This window comes from Tenrec ecaudatus, chromosome 2 (genome assembly GCF_050624435.1).
Source record: "Tenrec ecaudatus isolate mTenEca1 chromosome 2, mTenEca1.hap1, whole genome shotgun sequence".
NCBI classification, from domain to species: Eukaryota; Metazoa; Chordata; class Mammalia; order Afrosoricida; family Tenrecidae; genus Tenrec; species Tenrec ecaudatus.
This window is the reverse complement of record NC_134531.1, coordinates 256499701-256518740: the sequence shown is the minus strand read 5'-3', so window position 1 is coordinate 256518740 and position 19040 is coordinate 256499701. Positions and strand designations below refer to the sequence as shown.

General features: G+C 38.1%; 1 non-coding gene across 1 annotated transcript; it reads left to right on the top strand.

Moving 5' to 3' along the window:
• The first annotated feature begins 18580 nt into the window (after positions 1–18580).
• LOC142441599 (small nucleolar RNA SNORA38) lies at positions 18581–18711 on the top strand. The gene has a single exon (XR_012782965.1). It is a non-coding gene; the product is annotated as a small nucleolar RNA SNORA38 (small nucleolar RNA).
• The last annotated feature ends 329 nt before the right edge of the window (positions 18712–19040 follow it).

Here is a 19040-nt window from a genome sequence, read left to right as displayed (position 1 = left end):
ATAGTTCAAATATCAAGGTGGACAATTCTTCTGACTCTTGGTTGACAGGGGTGTTGATGCCAAATTAACCAGCTAGATGCCAGACTGCAGAAGTTAAATCATAAGGTTGCAGCAGCTGGTAACTCAGATCAGATGATAGGCTACATTATCAATTTGGTCTCTCAAGGCAGAGCAACAGAGATAAAAAATGACCAAGCCCGAAAGAAGGTCTTATTTAATTGGCCAAGCAAATGAGGGCATAAGGAAGGCTCACTAAGTCCTGGATCAAAATTTAAAAAATTTACTGCCCTGGAGTCGAGCCCGAGTCTTGGAAACCATATACTGCCAAGTAGAATTACACTCCTGTGTTTCAGAGGCCATGACCCTTTACCAGAGTCGAAAGTCTCATCTTTCTCCTGTGGAGCCGCTGGGGTTTCAAACTATTGATCTTGTGGTTAGTTGCCCAATATATAAACTACTATGCCACCAGGGTTCCTAGTCCTGGATCAGAAGTCCTTTATTAATATCATCTAGGGCAATAACTTATTTGGTTCATATTTGTCTGCATAATTCAGCACAATAACTTGTCTTCTTCCACATCTCCTTTTGGAAGTTGACATTTTCGGTACATTAATGGAGTTGTTTTCAGCTTGTATTTGCCACAATGCAGACATCAACAATGATGGTATATTTGTAGACCAAGGAGACTAATCATTGTGATTTATGACACACCTTTAATAAGTTGGAAAATCATGATACAACTCACTTTAACTCTTCCACATTAACCTAACAAACAACTGACTGGAAAATGGAAAGCAAATGGTATTTAATGAGGCTAAGATTTACAATACAACAAAATGAAGAACCAATGCTCGAAGGGTCCTATTCAAGGATTTTCTAAACCAGAGTGCACTTATGGGATGGCCTTTACAACATAGCCTGGGAATACATTTGTTATGCCCTGCAACCATCGGTTCATTTCTTTATCTACCTTTCCTTGCCCTCCCCACTTGGAAAAGTTCTCTTTAGAATAAAGGTTTTTTTTCTTGATTTATGCCCCACTATAACACAGCTCTCCTCTCATATTTGTCCTTTTGTGATTGATTGATTTAACTCGTCATCACGTTCTCCGGGTCTATTCATGCCATGAGCTGCTTCCTGGTCCATTATGGTTTGTAATGATGTACAGTATCCCATGGTATCTATACACAAGGATATTTTCCCCATTCCTCTGATGATGGGAATTTTATTGTTTACACCTTTTTGCTATAGTGACTAATGCTCCAATTGATATAGGTGTGGATATGTCTGTTTGTTGGGACTCTTGCTTCTTTAGGGATATCTGGATAGCCTGGAGTTTCTCTTTCTTCAGGGAAATTGCTAGATAGCATGACATTAATTTTAGTTGTTTGAAGTAGTGCCACATTGCTTTATAGAGAGATGGTACAGATTTACAGTCCCAGCAGTTCATGGCGTTAAACTCTACAACCTCTCCAACATTAATTATTTTTCACTCTTTTTTTGGTACTTGGCTGTCATTTTGGGTGTAGGATGGTATCTGATCTTTATTTTAATTTATATATCAAGGCTAGCTGCTTATCATTTTAGATGCTACGTTTATGTCCTTTGCCCACTTTTTAATTGAGGTACTCATTGTTTCTTATAAAGGTATTTCAGTTTTCTGTAGCTAAGTTCCCTGTCTCTTGCACATTTTAAAAACTTTTATCCCACTCTAAGGGTTCTTTTGACTCTTCAGATAAAGTCTTTTGGTGAGCATAAGGTCCTGATCACCTTTTTTGTCATCTACAGTGCGTGTTTCCTTTATTAACTTGAGTGTCTCTATTCTCTGCAATGGTACCTTTAAGTTTGCCCCTATTTTCTCATTAATGATCATATTAGGTCTGGAATTTACACTTAGCTCTCTTATTCATCTTTAGTTTGCTTTTGTACATGATTGAGGTATGGGTCCTGCTTCATTCTCCTTCAAGGGAGATCCAATTTTGCCAGCACCATTTGTTGAAGAGACATTTCCATTCTATTGCTTTCTTCTGAGTGTTTTATTAGGAAAGGGTGCTGGACAACAACATATCCACACATCTCATTAACGACACTGAATCATAATAGATTAAACATACTAGTTAAGGGACAAAAAATAGTAGATTGCATAAAAAAAAGAAAACATCCACTTATATGCATCCTACAAGAAACACAGCTTAGAGGCAAAATATATGAAAATATGTATATAGGAAAATATTATCAAGCGAATGTCAACAAAAAAGCATGAATATTAATAAAACATAATTTAACATATTTCAAGGCAAATTCCTTTGTGAAAGAAAATAAGCGTTCTATATAATGATGGGACTAGAAGTCATGACTCAATAAAGACACAGAAGAACTAAACACATAATTAACAAGCTTGATCTTCTCGACATAGACCATTCAGCAACAATACAGTACGCACTCCTTTGCAGTGCACATGGGACATCTAGAATATACCATTATTAGCACATTAAAGCAAACCTTAATACACTGTAAAATATTGGGATTTTATGATTCATTTTCTCAGACTTCAATGGTATAGAACCAGAAATCAAAATCAGGAAGGTCAAAGAAGAAAAAAAATCAATTTTATAAAAACTGAGCAACACACTACTAAAACAACTATGATATTGAACAAGTGAGGAAGGGAATTTTAAAATTCCTTGAAACAAATATGAACTGAAACACAGCATACCAATATCTTTGAGATACCGAAAAAGCATTACTAAAGGGAAATTTATAGTCATAAACATACACATGAAAAAAGAAAGACTCAAAAGCAAAAACCTTAGCTCATCGTTCAACAACTAGAACAAGAAGAACAATATAAATTTTGAATCAGCAGAAAATAAACTATAAATATTATAAAATAAGTAAATGAATTGAACAACAAAAAAATAGAGAAAATAAAGAAGACATCAATTGGTTCTTTGAAAAGATTAACACAATTGACGAACTATTAGCAAACTTTATAAAGGAAAAGAAAATCTATGCAAATATCAAAAATAGAGATGTAAGAGATGGCATCACAAGAGATCTATATGAAATAAGAATAAACAACAACACATTACAATAAAAAGCAAGTATAGACTCCCTCTAACTCTCTCACTCATTAACTCTCTCTCACTCATTAACTTGCTCTCTCACTCACTAACTCACTCTCTCACTCACTCTCACTCACACACTCACTGTCTCACTCACTCTTTCACTCACACACTCTCACTCATTTGCTTACACTCACTCACTTTCTCACCCTCTCACTCACTAAAAAAGAAAGAAGACGAAAAAAAAAAAGCAAGTCTGGGAGAGTTAGTTTCATGTACTCTTTAATCTTGACATGGTGTCAGGAGAGACCAGTCCCTGAAAAAGGACATCATATTTGCTCAAGAAGCTGCAGCAGACAAAGGGACCTGTGTAAACAAGATGGATTGACACAGTGGCTGTATGGATAGGCTCACACATAAGAACACGCGTGAGGATTTTTAGGAGCCGGCAGTGTTTTGTTCTGCTGAACTGCATGTGCTGTGTCATGAGCCCAACCCACTCAAAGGAAGCTGGCAGCAACAACAATCACAAAAGGCAGAAATCTTGAAATCCTAGAAGAAATGGAAAAGTTTCTAAAATGCATAATCGACTATCATTGACACAAAAATGAAGTAGAAAACCTCAACAAATTCATAATAAATAAAGAAAGGGATGAGGTAATTACCCTACCACACTCTCACCCAAACAGAATCCAGGGACAGATGATTTCAGAGGCAAACTCCACCATGTATTTATAGAACTGTTGACACCAAGTCTAAACAAACTACCTCAGAACATAGACAAGGACATATTATGAAGCAAGTTTAGGCTTACACTATCAAAAACACTACCCGGCAAACATGCTATCAAGATGAAAAAGCACAGGTAAATATCTGCCATGAACATCGATGCCAAAATTCTCAACAAAATACTGATGACTAATAGAATCGAACAATATATCTAATAAACAAACAAATAAATAAATAACTCCCCATGATCAAGCGGTATTTATAGCAGGCATCTAAGAATGGTTCAACATTTAAAAAGCAATCAAGGTAATTCAACAAATAATAACAAAAGATAGGAACAAAATGATCATATCAATTGATACAGAATAAAAGTTTTGGCAACAAATTTGTTTTTAAGAATTTTCATTTGATATGGAGTGGAAGAACTTTTTGCCTTGTCTAAGAAAACAAAGTTTTCCCTTTGTGTAAGTATATGGCTGTGTTAAAAATAAAAGACAGAAAAGGTATGTATTTATCTGCTTTAACTCATATGAACCCTATAGGAAAAAGTAGACCTGTCCCTGCCAGTTTCTGAGGGATCAATCTTTAAAGGAACTGAAATTCTGATCTTTTGCCTTAAGAGTGGCTGGTGAGTTTGACCTGCAGGCCTTGTGGTCAGCTGCCTAACACATAAGGCATTAAGTCACCAGGGCTCCATTTTTGAGGTGATGGGCTTCCACAATTTGTCGAAAGTTTTTGTTATCTTTTAACTCCAATTTACTTTAACTTTTTGAAATCTCAAGTGTGTGAATAGTGTACGTATCTAATTGTAATTAGATTATGTAATTAATTTACAGCTATATTAAGCTCCATAATCCATGTTAAATTTCTGTTGTTATAGTTGTCTTTTATTTAATTTAAAGATTGAAATGAAGTCAATAATCATCTTTTAGGTTATTAATAGTTATTCCAGCACTATTTGTTGACAATAATGAACTTCCACTGCTGATTGTTTTTGCATCATTTTCAAAAATATGTGGATCTATTTCTAGATTTTTATGTCATTGTATGTTTTTACTTTTTAATCCCTCAACCAATATAAGAATAGATTACTATAATTTTATATTAAAAGGTGAGATATTTGGTAGAATGAGCCCTCGACTTTAATCTCCGAAGCAGAACGAGAAGGATTTTTATTCCCATAAATTTAACATCTTGGAAAACCACAAGAGTCAGAATCAATTTGATGGTAATAAGGTTTTTGAATGAGATAAATTGATTTTTACATGATGTAGTTATTTTATTTTAAAGTTTTGGCATTCATTCCTTAATCTGATGTTCCACCCAATAGTTAACTTTATTAAGGAATACTGGCGATTTCTTGGTAGTTGACACTTATACAGCAATACCTTTACATGGATTACAGGACACATCAGAAGAAGATAAAGGTAAAACAAAATAGAGGAAAGAACTAGGAAGCAAAACTCTTTATAGATGTATCAATAAATAGGTGTATATATGTAAATGCATAGAAATAGGGTATTGGCCTATGTACATTAATTTACATGCCATACATTGAGGCAGTGTGGGCAGATTCTGGGCCTCCACTTAAGTATTTCTCAACATAAGAACGTTTTGTTTTAATAATGTGGCACTGGGCAATGGACACTGCCGCAACAGGATCACAGACAACAAACTGGTTTTTTCAACAAATATGGTGAAGAAAGCAGAAGGTGCCCAGTTATCGAAAGATATAGCATCTGAGGCATTAAAAACTTGAAGCCAGCAAAAGAAAAGAAATTATAAAAATCAGGAGAGAGAAAATAAAAAAACTATGGAAAAAATTAATATCGCTAAAAGTTGGTTCTTTGAAAGGATAAACAGGATCGATAGACCCTTGTCAAACCTAACCAAAGAAAGGAGGGAACAAATCTCAATAGCAAGAATAAGGGATGAAAGAGGGGTCATTACAACACACCCTAATGAAATCAAAAGGATAGTAACACAATACTATGAAGGATTGTACTCCAATGAATTCAACAATTTGGAAGACATGGACAAATTCCTGGAAAAACAATCCCTCCCTTGTCTATCCTCAGTGGACATCAAGAATCTCAACAGACCCATCACAATAGAAGAAATAGAAAAGGTTATCAAGGGATTACCAACAAAAAAATCCCCTGGACCAGATGGCTACACTGGAGAATTCTACCAAGCATTCAGGGAAGAACTAATACCAATCCTACACAAACTTTTCCAGAACATAGAAAAAGATGGCAAACTCCCAAACTCCTTCTATGAAGCTAGTATAACTCTGATACCCAAACCGGGCAAGGATCCCACAAGAATTGAGAACTACAGACCAATATTCTTAATGAACATCGATGCAAAAATCCTTAACAAAATACTAGCCAACAGAATACAAAAGTATATAAAACAAATAATTCACCATGACCAAGTGGGATTCATACCAGGGGTGCAGGGATGGTTCAACATACGAAAGACCATTAGTATTATTTGTCACATTGACGTGAAAAAGTATAAGAATTACATGATATCAACAGACGCAGAAAAAGCATTCGACAACATCCAACACCAATTCCTGTTTAAGACACTAGCGAAGATAGGAATGGAAGGAAAGTTCCTCAAGACAATACAAGCTATATATGAAAAACCAACAGCCAAAGTGGTAGTCAATGGAGAAATGACTAACACAATCCCACTGAAAAGGGAACCAGACAAGGATGCCCCTTGTCTCCACTCCTATTTAATATCGTGCTGGAGGTTTTAGCTAACAGCATAAGGCAAAGAAGTGACATCAAAGGTATACGTCTAGGGAAGGAAGAGGTGAAACTATCGTTATTTGCAGATGATATGATTCTATATATGGAAAATCCCAAAAGTTCCACAAGGGGAGTACTGGAAGCAATAGAGGAGTTTGGCAGAGTGGCAGGATACAAGATCAACAAACAGAAGTCCATCGGACTGTTATACACATCAGATAAGACCACAGAAGAAGAGATCAAAAAGGTGGTACCCTTCACAATAGCCAAACACAAATTGAAATATCTAGGGATACACCTGACTGAAAAAACAAAAGATCTATATAGGGAAAACTATAGAACACTATTACAAGAAACCAAGAGTGACCTCAACAAATGGAAGAATATTCCATGCTCTTGGATTGGGAGACTTAATATAGTTAAGATGTCAGTTCTTCCAAAAGCACTATATAAGTTTAATGCTATCCCGATACAATTACCATTATCTTTCTTCAAAGAAATGGAAAAACTGATTACCAACTTCATATGGAGAGGGAAGAAGCCCAGAATTAGCAGAGAACTCCTCAAGAAGAAGGACACCGTGGGAGGGCTTGCTTTACCTGACTTTGGCACATACTATGCAGCCACAGTTCTCAAAACTGCATGGTATTGGTACAATGACAGATACTCAGACCAATGGAGAAGAACTGAAAATCCAGAAATAAAAGCATCAGCATACACACAGCTGATCTTTGACAAGGGCCCCAAAAATATCAAATGAGAAGCAGATACCCTCTTTAACAAGTGGTGCTGGAAAAAATGGATATCAACATGCAGAAAAATGAAGCAAGACCCTTATCTCACTCCATGCACAAGAATAAACTCAAGGTGGATCACAGACCTTGAAGTTAAACCCCAAACTATTAGGGCCATCAATGAGGGAATTGGGACCAACTTGAGAACTTTGGCGCAGGGAATACACAGACTATCAGAAATAGGGAAGGACACAAACACAGAGAAGGCACAAATTGACAAATGGGATATACTGAAGATAAAACACTTGTGTACATCTAAAGAATTCACCAAGAGAGTAATAAGAGAGTCCACAGACTGGAAAAACATCTTTAGCAATGACACATCAGACAAAGGCCTTATTACTAAAATTTACAATACTCTGTTAGATTCCAAAAAGAAAAAAATCAATAGCCCACTTGAAAGGTGGGCAAAGGACTTGAACAGAAATTTTACAGGGACAGAAATCCGAATGGCCAACAAACATATGAGAAAATGTTCCCGATCTTTAGCCATAAGAGAAATGCAAATTAAAACAACAATGAGGTACCACCTGACACCCTCAAAGGTAGCCCAATTCAAAAAATCAGAAAGCAACAAGTGTTGGAGGGGCTGTGGGGAGACAGGAACTCTCATCCACTGCTGGTGGGCCTGTAAGTACGTACAGCCACTATGGAAATCAATCTGGCGATACCTAAAACAGATGGAAATAGAGTTACCATATGACCCAGCAATCCCCCTACTGGGCATCTACCCAGAAGAGGCAAGAAAAAACCAAGACCAGACATCTGTGCTCCAATATTCTTTGCGGCACAGTTCACAATTGCAAGGAGTTGGAAGCAACCCAAATTTCCATCAACTGACGATTGGATTAAAAAACTGTGGTATATACATACAATGGATTACTACGCATCACTAAAAAGCAGTGATGAACATATGAGGCACATAGCGGCATGGGAAGAACTGGAGGAAATCATGCTAAGCGAAGTAAGTCAGGCACAAAAGGACAAGTACAACATGAGCCCGCTGAGGTAAGAATTAAAAATTTTTTTTAAAATCAAAAGTGGCATAGGGGAAAAAGCTACTGTATACAAACATTTTAGGGGTGACGACTGTGTAGTATGGAAGAGACCAGACCAAAACCAGGGATGTGCATGGTAGACAATGGTGGAGGAGGGGAGGAAAGGAAAACAAAAGGATGAATATAAGGAAGAAAAGGGTAGTAGGGGCATGGGGCACTAACCCACCCAAGGGGAGGTATTGTTTATATCTCCACTGGGAAAGTGGGACCAGACTTCAACCCAGTCACACAAGGTGTGAATGCAATATCCCGGCGTGGAGTAGGGAACCAGTGGAGAGGTCTGGGAAGCTGACCCCAGCACCATAAATTAAGTGGATTCCTGCCCCTCCCCTAAAAGAATTTGTTCCAAAGGACGACATTGACTCTGCAGCTCAGGGAGATGAACATATCTGATCAGAGCACACGGGAGCAGATGAAGGGGCAGGAGGAGAGAGTGGAGCACAGCCTGGACCACCAGGCCGTGATGATGATGTTCCTGAGTAGAGCAGCCAGTCCACAGAGAGAACAACATGGCTGTCCCCACTATGAGAAATGATGCCAATCAGTGACTAAGGGCGATACAGGGGACAGCACCAGAGACACAATGTGGGAATTGCAACTGACCTGATCCCACCACACTGAAGCAAATCACTGGTGGAGTGCAGCGGAACAGCAAGGGAATGGAGTGGCAAGGTCCCCAGGGAATGCTGAAAGTGGACTTTGGGGCCAGGGCGTGGTGCCCCAACAGACTGGACTGGAAAATGCTCCTAATGGCCAGCAAATGATCCCTGAACAAACTACAAGGTTTCCTCTTGTGAAGTGTTTTGTTCTGTTCTTTGTCAGTGGTTTGTTTTTGTTCTTTTGTTGTCTGATTGTATACTGTTGCTTTGTTTTCCTCTGTCTTGTTTTCTTGCATGTTAGTGTCTCCACAGGTCTGTCTGAATAGGACAGGCTGGATGAACTATCTGGAGGAAAACAAGGGGACCAACAGTTCTGGGGGGATTTGGGGGGGGGGTCGGGGTGGGTAAGGAAGTGGTGTTAACAAACACAGGGACAAGGGAAAAAAATGGGACTCAAAATGGTAGAGAGGGGGGAGTGGCAGGCCTGGTGGGAAATGATCAAGGGTAAGGTTGCTTAGAGAACAGGTATACTCTAGCCCAGATGGCGATGAAGCATGGTAATGGGGCAGGAGGAAAGTCAAGGGAGATGGAGGAAAGAGCTAGGAGTCAAAGGGCATTCATGGAGGTCTAGACAAAGACATGTACATGCAAATATATATAGGAGGAAGGGGAAATAGATCTATTTGTCTACATTTATAGGTTAAGTATTAAGGTGGCAGAAGGACCTTGGGCCTCTACTCAAACACTCCCTCAATGCATGAATACTTTCTTTTATTAAATTGGAACTCTATGATGCTCACTCTCCCGACACAACGGTTGGAGCCAAAGTGGGTGAGCAAGGAAATGTGGTGAAGAAAGCTGATGGTGCCCGGCTATCCAAAGAGATAGTGACTGGGGTCTTAAAGGCTTGAAGATAAACAAGCGGCCATCTAGCTCAGAAGCAACAAAGCCCACATGGAAGAACACACCAGCCTGTGTGATGGAGTGGTCCTGCAGGGATCAGTTATCAGGCATCAAAGAACAAAAAATCATATCATTGACTGCACACCTCCATGATAGGATCGCTGAAGACAATTGGGTGCATAAGCAAATGTGGTGAAGAAAGCTGATGGTGCCCGGCTATCAAAAGAGATAGGGTCTGGGGTCTTAAAGGCTTGAAGGTGAACAAGCGGCCATCTAGCTCAGAAGCAAAAAAGCCCACATGGAAGAAGCACACCGGCCAGTGCAATCACGAGTTGCCAAGGGACCAGGTATAAGGCATCATGCAAAAAAAAAAAAGATATATGTGTGTATGTATGTGTATATGAATGTATATATGTATGTATATGTATATATATACCATATTGAATGAAGTGGGAAGTGCAGAGTGGAGACCCAAGGCCCAAGTGTCGGCCAATGGAGATCCCCTCATAGAGGGGTTTAGGAGAGGAGATGGGTTAATTAGGGTGCGAGGTAGTACCGATGAAGAACACAGCTTTCCCCCCTGATCCTGGATGCTTCCTCCCCACAACTACCATGATCCGAATTCTACCTTGCAGGGATGGATAGGGCAGAGGCTGTACACTGGTACATATGAGGCCTGTAGGCACAGGGAATCCAGGATGGATGATACCTTCAGGACCAAGGGTGTGAGGGACGATCCTGGGAGAGTGGAGGGTGAGTGGGTTGGAAAGGGGGAACTGATTACAAGGATCCACATGTGATCTCTTCCCTGGGAGAGGGACGGCAGAGAAGGTGGGGAAGGGAGACTCTGGATAGGGCAAGATATGACAAAATAATGATGTATAAATTACCAAGGGCACATGGGGGGGGGGGGGAGAGGGGAGGGAGGGGAAAAAGAGGACCTGATGCAAAGGGCTTAAGTGGAGAGCAAATGCTTTGAGAATGATTGGGGCAGGGAATGTATGGATGTGCTTTATACAATTGGTGTATGTATATGTATGGATTGTGATAAGAGTTGTATGAGTCCCTAATAAAATGTAAAAAAAGAAAAGAGGAGAAAAAAAAAGAAAATTATTAGGGCAAAGAATGTACAGATGTGCTTTATACAATTGATGTACGTATATGTATGGACTGTGATAAGAGTTTTATGAGCCCCTAATAAATTGTTAAAAAAAATTGAAGCCAAACAAATGGCCATCTAGCAGGGAAGTAACAAAGCCCACATAGAAGAAGCACAGCAACCTGTGTGATCATGAGGTGTCGACAGGAACAGCCATCAGAAATTCAAAAATAAACAACCTCATCGAGGTGATGAAGAGATGTCAAGGTGGCAACCCAGATCCCCTATGAGGATAATTTCAGCAACTAGTGTGAATGCTATTCTGATGGTTACCCTAGATTCCAAATTCATTTCCTCTGAAATTTCTTCCTTTTAATTATTTCTCAATCTATTAAATTCATCACCACCATGTTTTTATAATGTTCTGTAAACATTTAGCACAGGAAAATCTGTAATCTATAACAATTTTAACTATCTTGCTTATATTCTCTTGTTTATATTCCAGCTAATTCACAGGTGCTTGGGGAAAGGAGTATTAGCTAGGGAAGGGAAATGGTTGACAGTCATCACCAAATTTCACTGATTATTTGAAGTTCAAAATATCAGACTCTCAGGCATAATAACTCAGAGACTTTAATCCCGTCTATTTTGTCTCCATTAGGTCTCCAGAGTTTTGGTCTTTCTATCATCACATTGGAAGAGAAGATTGCTATTCTTTATTTTGTTTTTGTACTTTTTTTTGTTAGTTTGCTTATTTAATGATAAACTTAACTGTAAGGAACATTATCCCAAGCTATATTTTATTGCCAAGAGCTTCCATATGCTGCACAAAGCATTTGAGAAGCTAGTGATCTCAACGATTTTGCTAAGGTCTTGGAGATATGAAAGAAATGAATTGTTTTGTTGAACTAATATAAGTCTCTTTTAAAATGCATCTAATTGGCTCTTTAGCCCTAATCTTTCAACAATAAATAGGTGCACGTGTATGTGTGGAGTAAATGCTAACGGTTAATGTTTATTGATTAAACACTAATATCTTGGCAGTATCTGCTCACACTTAAACAAAACAAAGCTATAGAGAAATGAAAATACGCATGGAAGTATAAAATTACATAAAATAATAGAGAAGTAAAAAATGTCCAAATATGTTATTAGAATGAAAAAGTCATATTTATATAAATTAAAGTCCAGTGAACTCTTTATTATGGAGACCTTTTGGTAGAGTTGTTGAGTGTTAGGCTGCTGAAAGTAACCTATTCAAACCACGCAGCTGCTTGCTCCATGGGAGAAAGGGTGGCGGCGTGCTTCCTTACACCTAAAGGCCTTGGAAAGGTGCACGGCATTCCACACTGTCATCCAGGCTCAGCAGGGTTAGAATCAACACAAAAGCAATGGATTGAAGGTGAAGTTGAGAAACTGTTTACGTTCATTGTGTGCCAAAGTTTGAATCTGCCTTGTGGTTTTCTTTTTTGTGTTGAGGGTATGATTTTAAAATTTCACATTGTATTGAAGTCTCAAGCTTTTTAATCACGTGGTAAAAGAAAATTCAAAGTAGAAAAGTGTAGTGAAATAATAGGATATTTTTAAAATGAACCACCAGCATTTCCACTGTGTAAATGAAATACTTTAGTGAGTTTGTTTTTCTATTTTATACACAGGTGTCTTCCCATCTTGGAATCGTGTTTTCATTTGGTATGCCCACCTGCCAATCCTTCTGTGAGCCTTTTTCTGTTTAGAGAATTCTAAATTACAAATTCCATTTCTCATTTCCTAGAATCTATGTCAGAGTATTTACACATTATATAGTAAATATTCTATTGTAAATTTAGTTTCTACCTACAACCTATGTCTTATATCTATATTTTGAAAAAGAAGGTATTCAATAAATGCATGTCAGTGAATAAAAGACCTACTTCACATGTCAGATAATCAAATCACACATTGATTTAATTTATTTTTCCATCTTTAAGAGTATAATAACAACTTGCTTTGTGCACTTTATATATGGCTTCAGTTTTATAGCCAGTTGTGAGAGAAACGAGGTTTGAATTAGAGCATCCATATTAGTGGGAAAAACACTTTGCACTAAAGTACATAAAGGTGCTTTTCTGTCTTGGTTTATATTTTATTGCAATGAAAATAGTTCAAAATAATTACATTTCAAAGTATATATACTGTTTGCCTTGGTTAGGAATGCCGCCCCCCCCCCCCCGCGCAGTTGAAAATTCATGTCTAACAGCTGACTCTTTCTTATATAACAAGGGGGTTGAACGGCATAATGTAATGGTCTTATCCACCTATGCTTTTGTACATTTCTTTTTCTCCCCGGCCCCGTTGCTATTGTTGTGAGCTCAAATGTTCAGATTATTCAATTAAAAAGTCCTGGGAAGATAATTGCCTCTGGGAGAGCAGCTCATCACTCTGGGAGAGCAGCTCATCACTCTGGGATGATTATTGTCGCACAGCATTTTAAGCAACCACTTACCAACACATGAGGTCACTTCAGAGGCAACAGGGAGGGGGGTGTCATGTATACCTGGGCCCCTCACAGTTGAAACCTCTCTGCTTTGGATTCTAGTTCTGCTTTGACCACTTTCAGTATCCCCGTTTTCTACTTCCTGAATAAAGGGGATACAGCTTAGGAATCTTGAGTCCAAAGGACAGACACATTTCACTGTCATCTCTTTTTTCTTAATAGTGAAGCCCCCACTCTTCTTGGGGATTAGCTCATTTTATGCCAAGCAGGATAGCAAAATTGATCAGACACCACATAAGAGTTATGACTCCTTGTAATAATTCTTTTAGCAATCATTCACAAGTGAATCATATAATCAATCATTATCTCCACCCAAGGTCCCCCTAGCAACCCCCCCCCCACAACACACACACACACACACACATTTTCCTTACCAGGCTCAACAGGAAAAGTGGAAATACACGCCAATTTATGTTTACAGCAATCTGGAAGGAGTCAAGAAGTCTCAGAACTGAAAAGCCACATCAAGTAATTCACAGCACAACAGAGGCAAAATAAATGAATTTTTCTTTCAGTTGTATATCCAATTTCTTTCATGATCATTTTATTTCGTGAAAGGAGATAAAATTTAACATTCTATGAACACTTATTTAGCCAAATGCTTATCTGACTACATTCTAACATGCTTCAAGATTATTAACATCACAAAGTGAACTTTAACGAAATGAGATGTGATGCTATTTTAACAATTGGGAATTGCAATGCATGGCATGGGAGGCCATAGCAGACCTACTCTGGCTTCCCTGTCGCCACTTGGCAGGCATTTGACATAATCCTTCCTCCATTCTTCTTACCCTACGGGAGCATTAACCAGTCCTCCCACCGCAATCCGCTTACATGGTGGGTTCCATGATTTGCTACAATGGCCACACAGAATTGAAAGACAGTACTCACGATTATGGGGCTTATTAGAGAAATTAATGTTATTATCCGATGCCATTTGGTTCTGACCCATAGGAACCTTATGCACAACAGAACTAAAAACTGCCTGGTTCAGTGCCATCCTCACGACTCTTCCTAAGCTTGAGACTATTGTCATGGTGTGGATCCATCTCATTGAAGTCCTTCCTCTTTGTGACAGCCCCTCTACTTTACCAAGCATGATGTCCTTCTCCAGGACTGGTCTCTCCTGGGAACAGGTCCAAAGTATATAAGATGAAGTCTCACCATCCTTGCCTCTAAGTCAGATATGTTGGTTCTTTTAGCTGGTGGTTTCAGTCGTCTTTTCCAGAGCCAAATGCATCAGTTCTTCTTCAATCTTCCTTATTCAGTGTCATAAGTACATGAGACAATTGAAAATCCCATGGCTTGGGTCAGGCGCACCTTAGTCCTCAAAGTACATCCTTTTCAAAACTTTACCGAGGTTTTGCGCAGCAGATTTACCTAATGCAACACAAGCTTTTATCTCTCGACTGCTGTTCGGTATGCATTGATTGTGAATCCAAGCAAGAAAAATGGCCTGACAACAACTTTTATCCATCTACCATGATGCTACCATTATGAGGATTTGTGTCTTCTTTACATTGAGTTTGTGTGTTTGGGTTTTTATGGTTCTGGGAGTGGGGTTTCATTGAGCTTTAATTCATAGTGAAGGCTGCAATCCTTGATCTTCATCAGCAAGTGCTTCAAGTTCGCTTGACTTGCAGCAAGAAAGGTTGTATCATGAGAAGGTTGAATATGAGAAGACATTAGTAACTTAGGACTTATCTCTTAATTATATATATTATCCAGGTCATATGTACTGATTGAAAAAAAAAGACTGTCATGTCCTTGAGCTGACGGCAACTCATACTGACCATATAGGACAGGGTAGCACTATCGCTCCGGGCTTCTTGGGCTGTAACTCTATACAGGACTAGAAAGCGCTTCTTTATCTTGCAGAGCACTGGTGGCTTTGAACTGCTAACCTTGCTGCTCACTGCCAACTCACAATAAGTAAGCCACCGGCACTCCTCAGTACTGAGTAGCAGTGTATAAATCTTATATCCATTTTATTAATCAATTTCATTAAAGTATTTTGAAGCCCCATTCCCTAAGAAAAAAGAGCAAGTTTCACTATTCAACATATGAAAGATCATAATATTAAAAAATTAGGAAGCACAAATATTGATTCTCTAATTATCACATTTTATGCAAATAACATACACCTTCTATATTGCCAGCTGCTCTCTCCCTCCAAAGCACAAAAGCATAAAGGCTATTGTTAAAATTTTCAAGTCTTTAAAAATATAAATCTGACATTTTATCTTAGTCAAAATATTTATATTATTTATTAAATCAATCAAATAAAATATTTTTACTTCATTGCACAATGGCTCCCAAATAGGCTAACCCATTAGAATTTCTAGACTAAAATAGTTCTTTTCAGTAATAGCCTATTGGATTTTTATTGAGAAAATATGACTTAAAACAAATTACTACTCATAAAAATGAGACTATATCTGCTTCAGTACAAGCTGAGATGAAGTTTAGTTGATCTAAAATGAAACTCATGGGTGTAGGACTTCTAAAGTATTGATTAATACCCACATGAATAATTAGATAATATTGATTAAGATTCATCTCTAAAATGATTACAAGTTGATTTATTCAGGGCATAAAATTATTTAAAAGAATAAATATAAAAATCAAGCTTCAAAAATCACTATTCTAATATTCTACCTATATTTAAAAACCTAGTCATCTTATAATAATAACACCCTTGTTATGGATTGAATTGTACTCCCCCACAAAATATGTGTCAACGTAGTTAGGCCCGAGTTCTCAGTGATATGTAATTATCCTTTGTTTTAAAATCAGATGCAATTATCCTCTGCATTCCCACGTCTACACTCTGTATTAAGGAGTCCAACTTATAGCAAGCTATAGTAACATAAGGATCCTTGGTGGCATGGTGGCCATGCACTGTGCTGGGCTCCACATGGTCAGGACTTCAAATCCACCAGCAGCTCCACAGGAGAAAGATGGGGTTATCTGCTCCTATAAATAGTTACAGATTTATAAACCCACATGGAAATCAGATTTTTCTAAATTGTTTTTATCTTAAGCCAGTTTCCTTGGAGACATAAAAGAGATCAAACAAGCAAGGAGAGATGAGAGAGACCCAACTCAAGGAAGAAGAACTGGGAATGAAGCCCAGCGTTTGGACTGTGAGTTCATGTTGTAGAAACCCCTAAGACCGAGGGGTCTGTAGGAAACACCTGGCCCAGAGAGGGCAGAAGGAGATAAATCCTTTGTGATAAGCTGAGTGTTCCAGAGGGAGAAAAGGAAAAAAAAATACATACACAATATATACATAATACAAATAACTTTATATCATGAAATAATTGTATATCAAGAATGCCGCCCAGTCCAACTTAAGTATAGGTGCTAACTGGTGGCTCTTCAAGCTCATGAAGCCACTGGCTGATTAAACAGGATGACATTCGTGTACTCTGGGAGATCACAAGCCAGAAGATTCAAATGTATGTGCATCAAAGGACTGTTGGAACATGGCAAAGCACCAACAGCTCCCGGGGTTGCCAGAACACGTGGGCCACAGGCCCAAGCATGAGACAGCGTCCCAGTTAAACAAAAGGGAGAGGACAAGAAAGCAAGAATTTCTCCATATCTCATTAAAAAGATCATACCCTCAAAGAAATTGTCATTAGGTTGTGTTCTGACTGAGAGGTTGGACCCCACCCACAGTTTCACAAAGTTACATCAAGTTGACATAAAATCTAACCATCACTGTCCAAATCTTGTCAACTTAGCACCTGTACACATTTATTTTTCCCGTACATAATCTCCAAAGACAGTAATAAAATCATACTTTCCCTTAACTAACATGTGTGTAACTGAAGAGAACACCTGTCCTATTAACCTAATATTTTTAAGTGAACAAACCAAAATATTTGATTCTTAACAATTGCAATTCTGTTAACAATCACCTACACCCAAACTTTATAATCGTATTACCTTCTACCTTGACCCCCTCTTCCCTAGACCTATTGGGGAAAAAATATTCAGTTGGGATTGATTCTTGTTCAGCTTATTTAAGACAAAAGACACCCACGGAAGTTCTTAAGCCAGCCACTTCACGCCTTTCTCTTCTTCCATTTTGGATATCCAATTTTTAAATTCTCCATTTCTATTAACTGAGTGCTTTCAGGACATGAGCAAGTTCCTTGATGTGAACAATTTTTATTCCATTTGGAACATTGGGTTTATAACTGGACATTTTATCTACAAGCAAAAACAAATCTAGAGCATGCTGTCTACCAGTGTGGCTAGCAATGTGTAACAGCTCACAACATCAACTATCTTCTCTTCGGATGGTTAGGTTCTGGTCAATCTAGTTCGAGATATTCCAACCTAGGTCAGTGGGTAATGCAGTCACCTTGGGGCTTCACACAAATACTTCTTCAGACAATATGGACCCTGCACATATTCTCATCATCGCTAGCCCCCTTAGGCTCCAATTCCACCCAACTATTTAAATTTCAGACCAGGAACCTAAATTCAAATGTGACCCCCCACAAAAATTGTATTGGTTAAAAACATTAAAAACATACACTTGTAGACTTTCTGTTTTAGCTTCACTAGATGACTAAGACAGTCATCATAATTATTACTACTTACAGCATTGTGTAATCTCAGAGACTTCAATAAAATACCATTCACAGAGTCTCAACTGGTAGTTTACCGTAAATGATTTTGCTAAAGTATTGCCAATCTATAACAGTCAATAAAATATTAATCTCTAATGAAGTCTAGATCTATTTGTGTAGAAGTGTATTTTGGACTGATTTGTGCTTGAAATAATAATAAATATAAATAATTAATAAAAGGTATCAGCAGCATTTGTCCAGGAGGTAAGCTTAGACTGAATGGAGGACAAAGGGAAGTTAAACAATAAAAGCAGAGAGGGAATGGGGAAAATATTAAGAATGTATTATGGGCATTCTTATCATTGTCACAAAATATAATATATTGATTATTTTAGGGAAAGCTAATTTGTTCAGTATGTTTTCAGTAGCTTAAAATATTGACTACGTCCTCCTACAAAGGCATGTCTGTGGTTCCCTGTCCTTAGACACATAAGAATTGGAAGCAAAGAAATGTGGGCTTGGGGAAGTTTGGGGCCAGCTTGCTCCTGGCAGGCTCCAGAGCTCCCATCCCACACTGAAAAAATATATATATATATTGACTACAAAACTGTTGACATGAAATGTAAACCCCCACTTAATTCACAATAAATTTTTTTAAAACTCAAAACTAAAAATAAGTAAATAAAAGTTTAAAGAAACATCTATAAGACCTTTAAATTTTCCCTATACTTACTTTTCTAAGATTACATCTCTAAGTAACTGATATTACTCTTGCCAAGCTCATCTGGATGGCTCAGATTGAGATCTGAGAGTCAAATAAATGGTTCTTTCAAGTAGAAATGGCTCAAGTTCACATTGTAACATATTTGCATTCTGGAGGAAGATTTTGAGGATTGTAATTGTCAT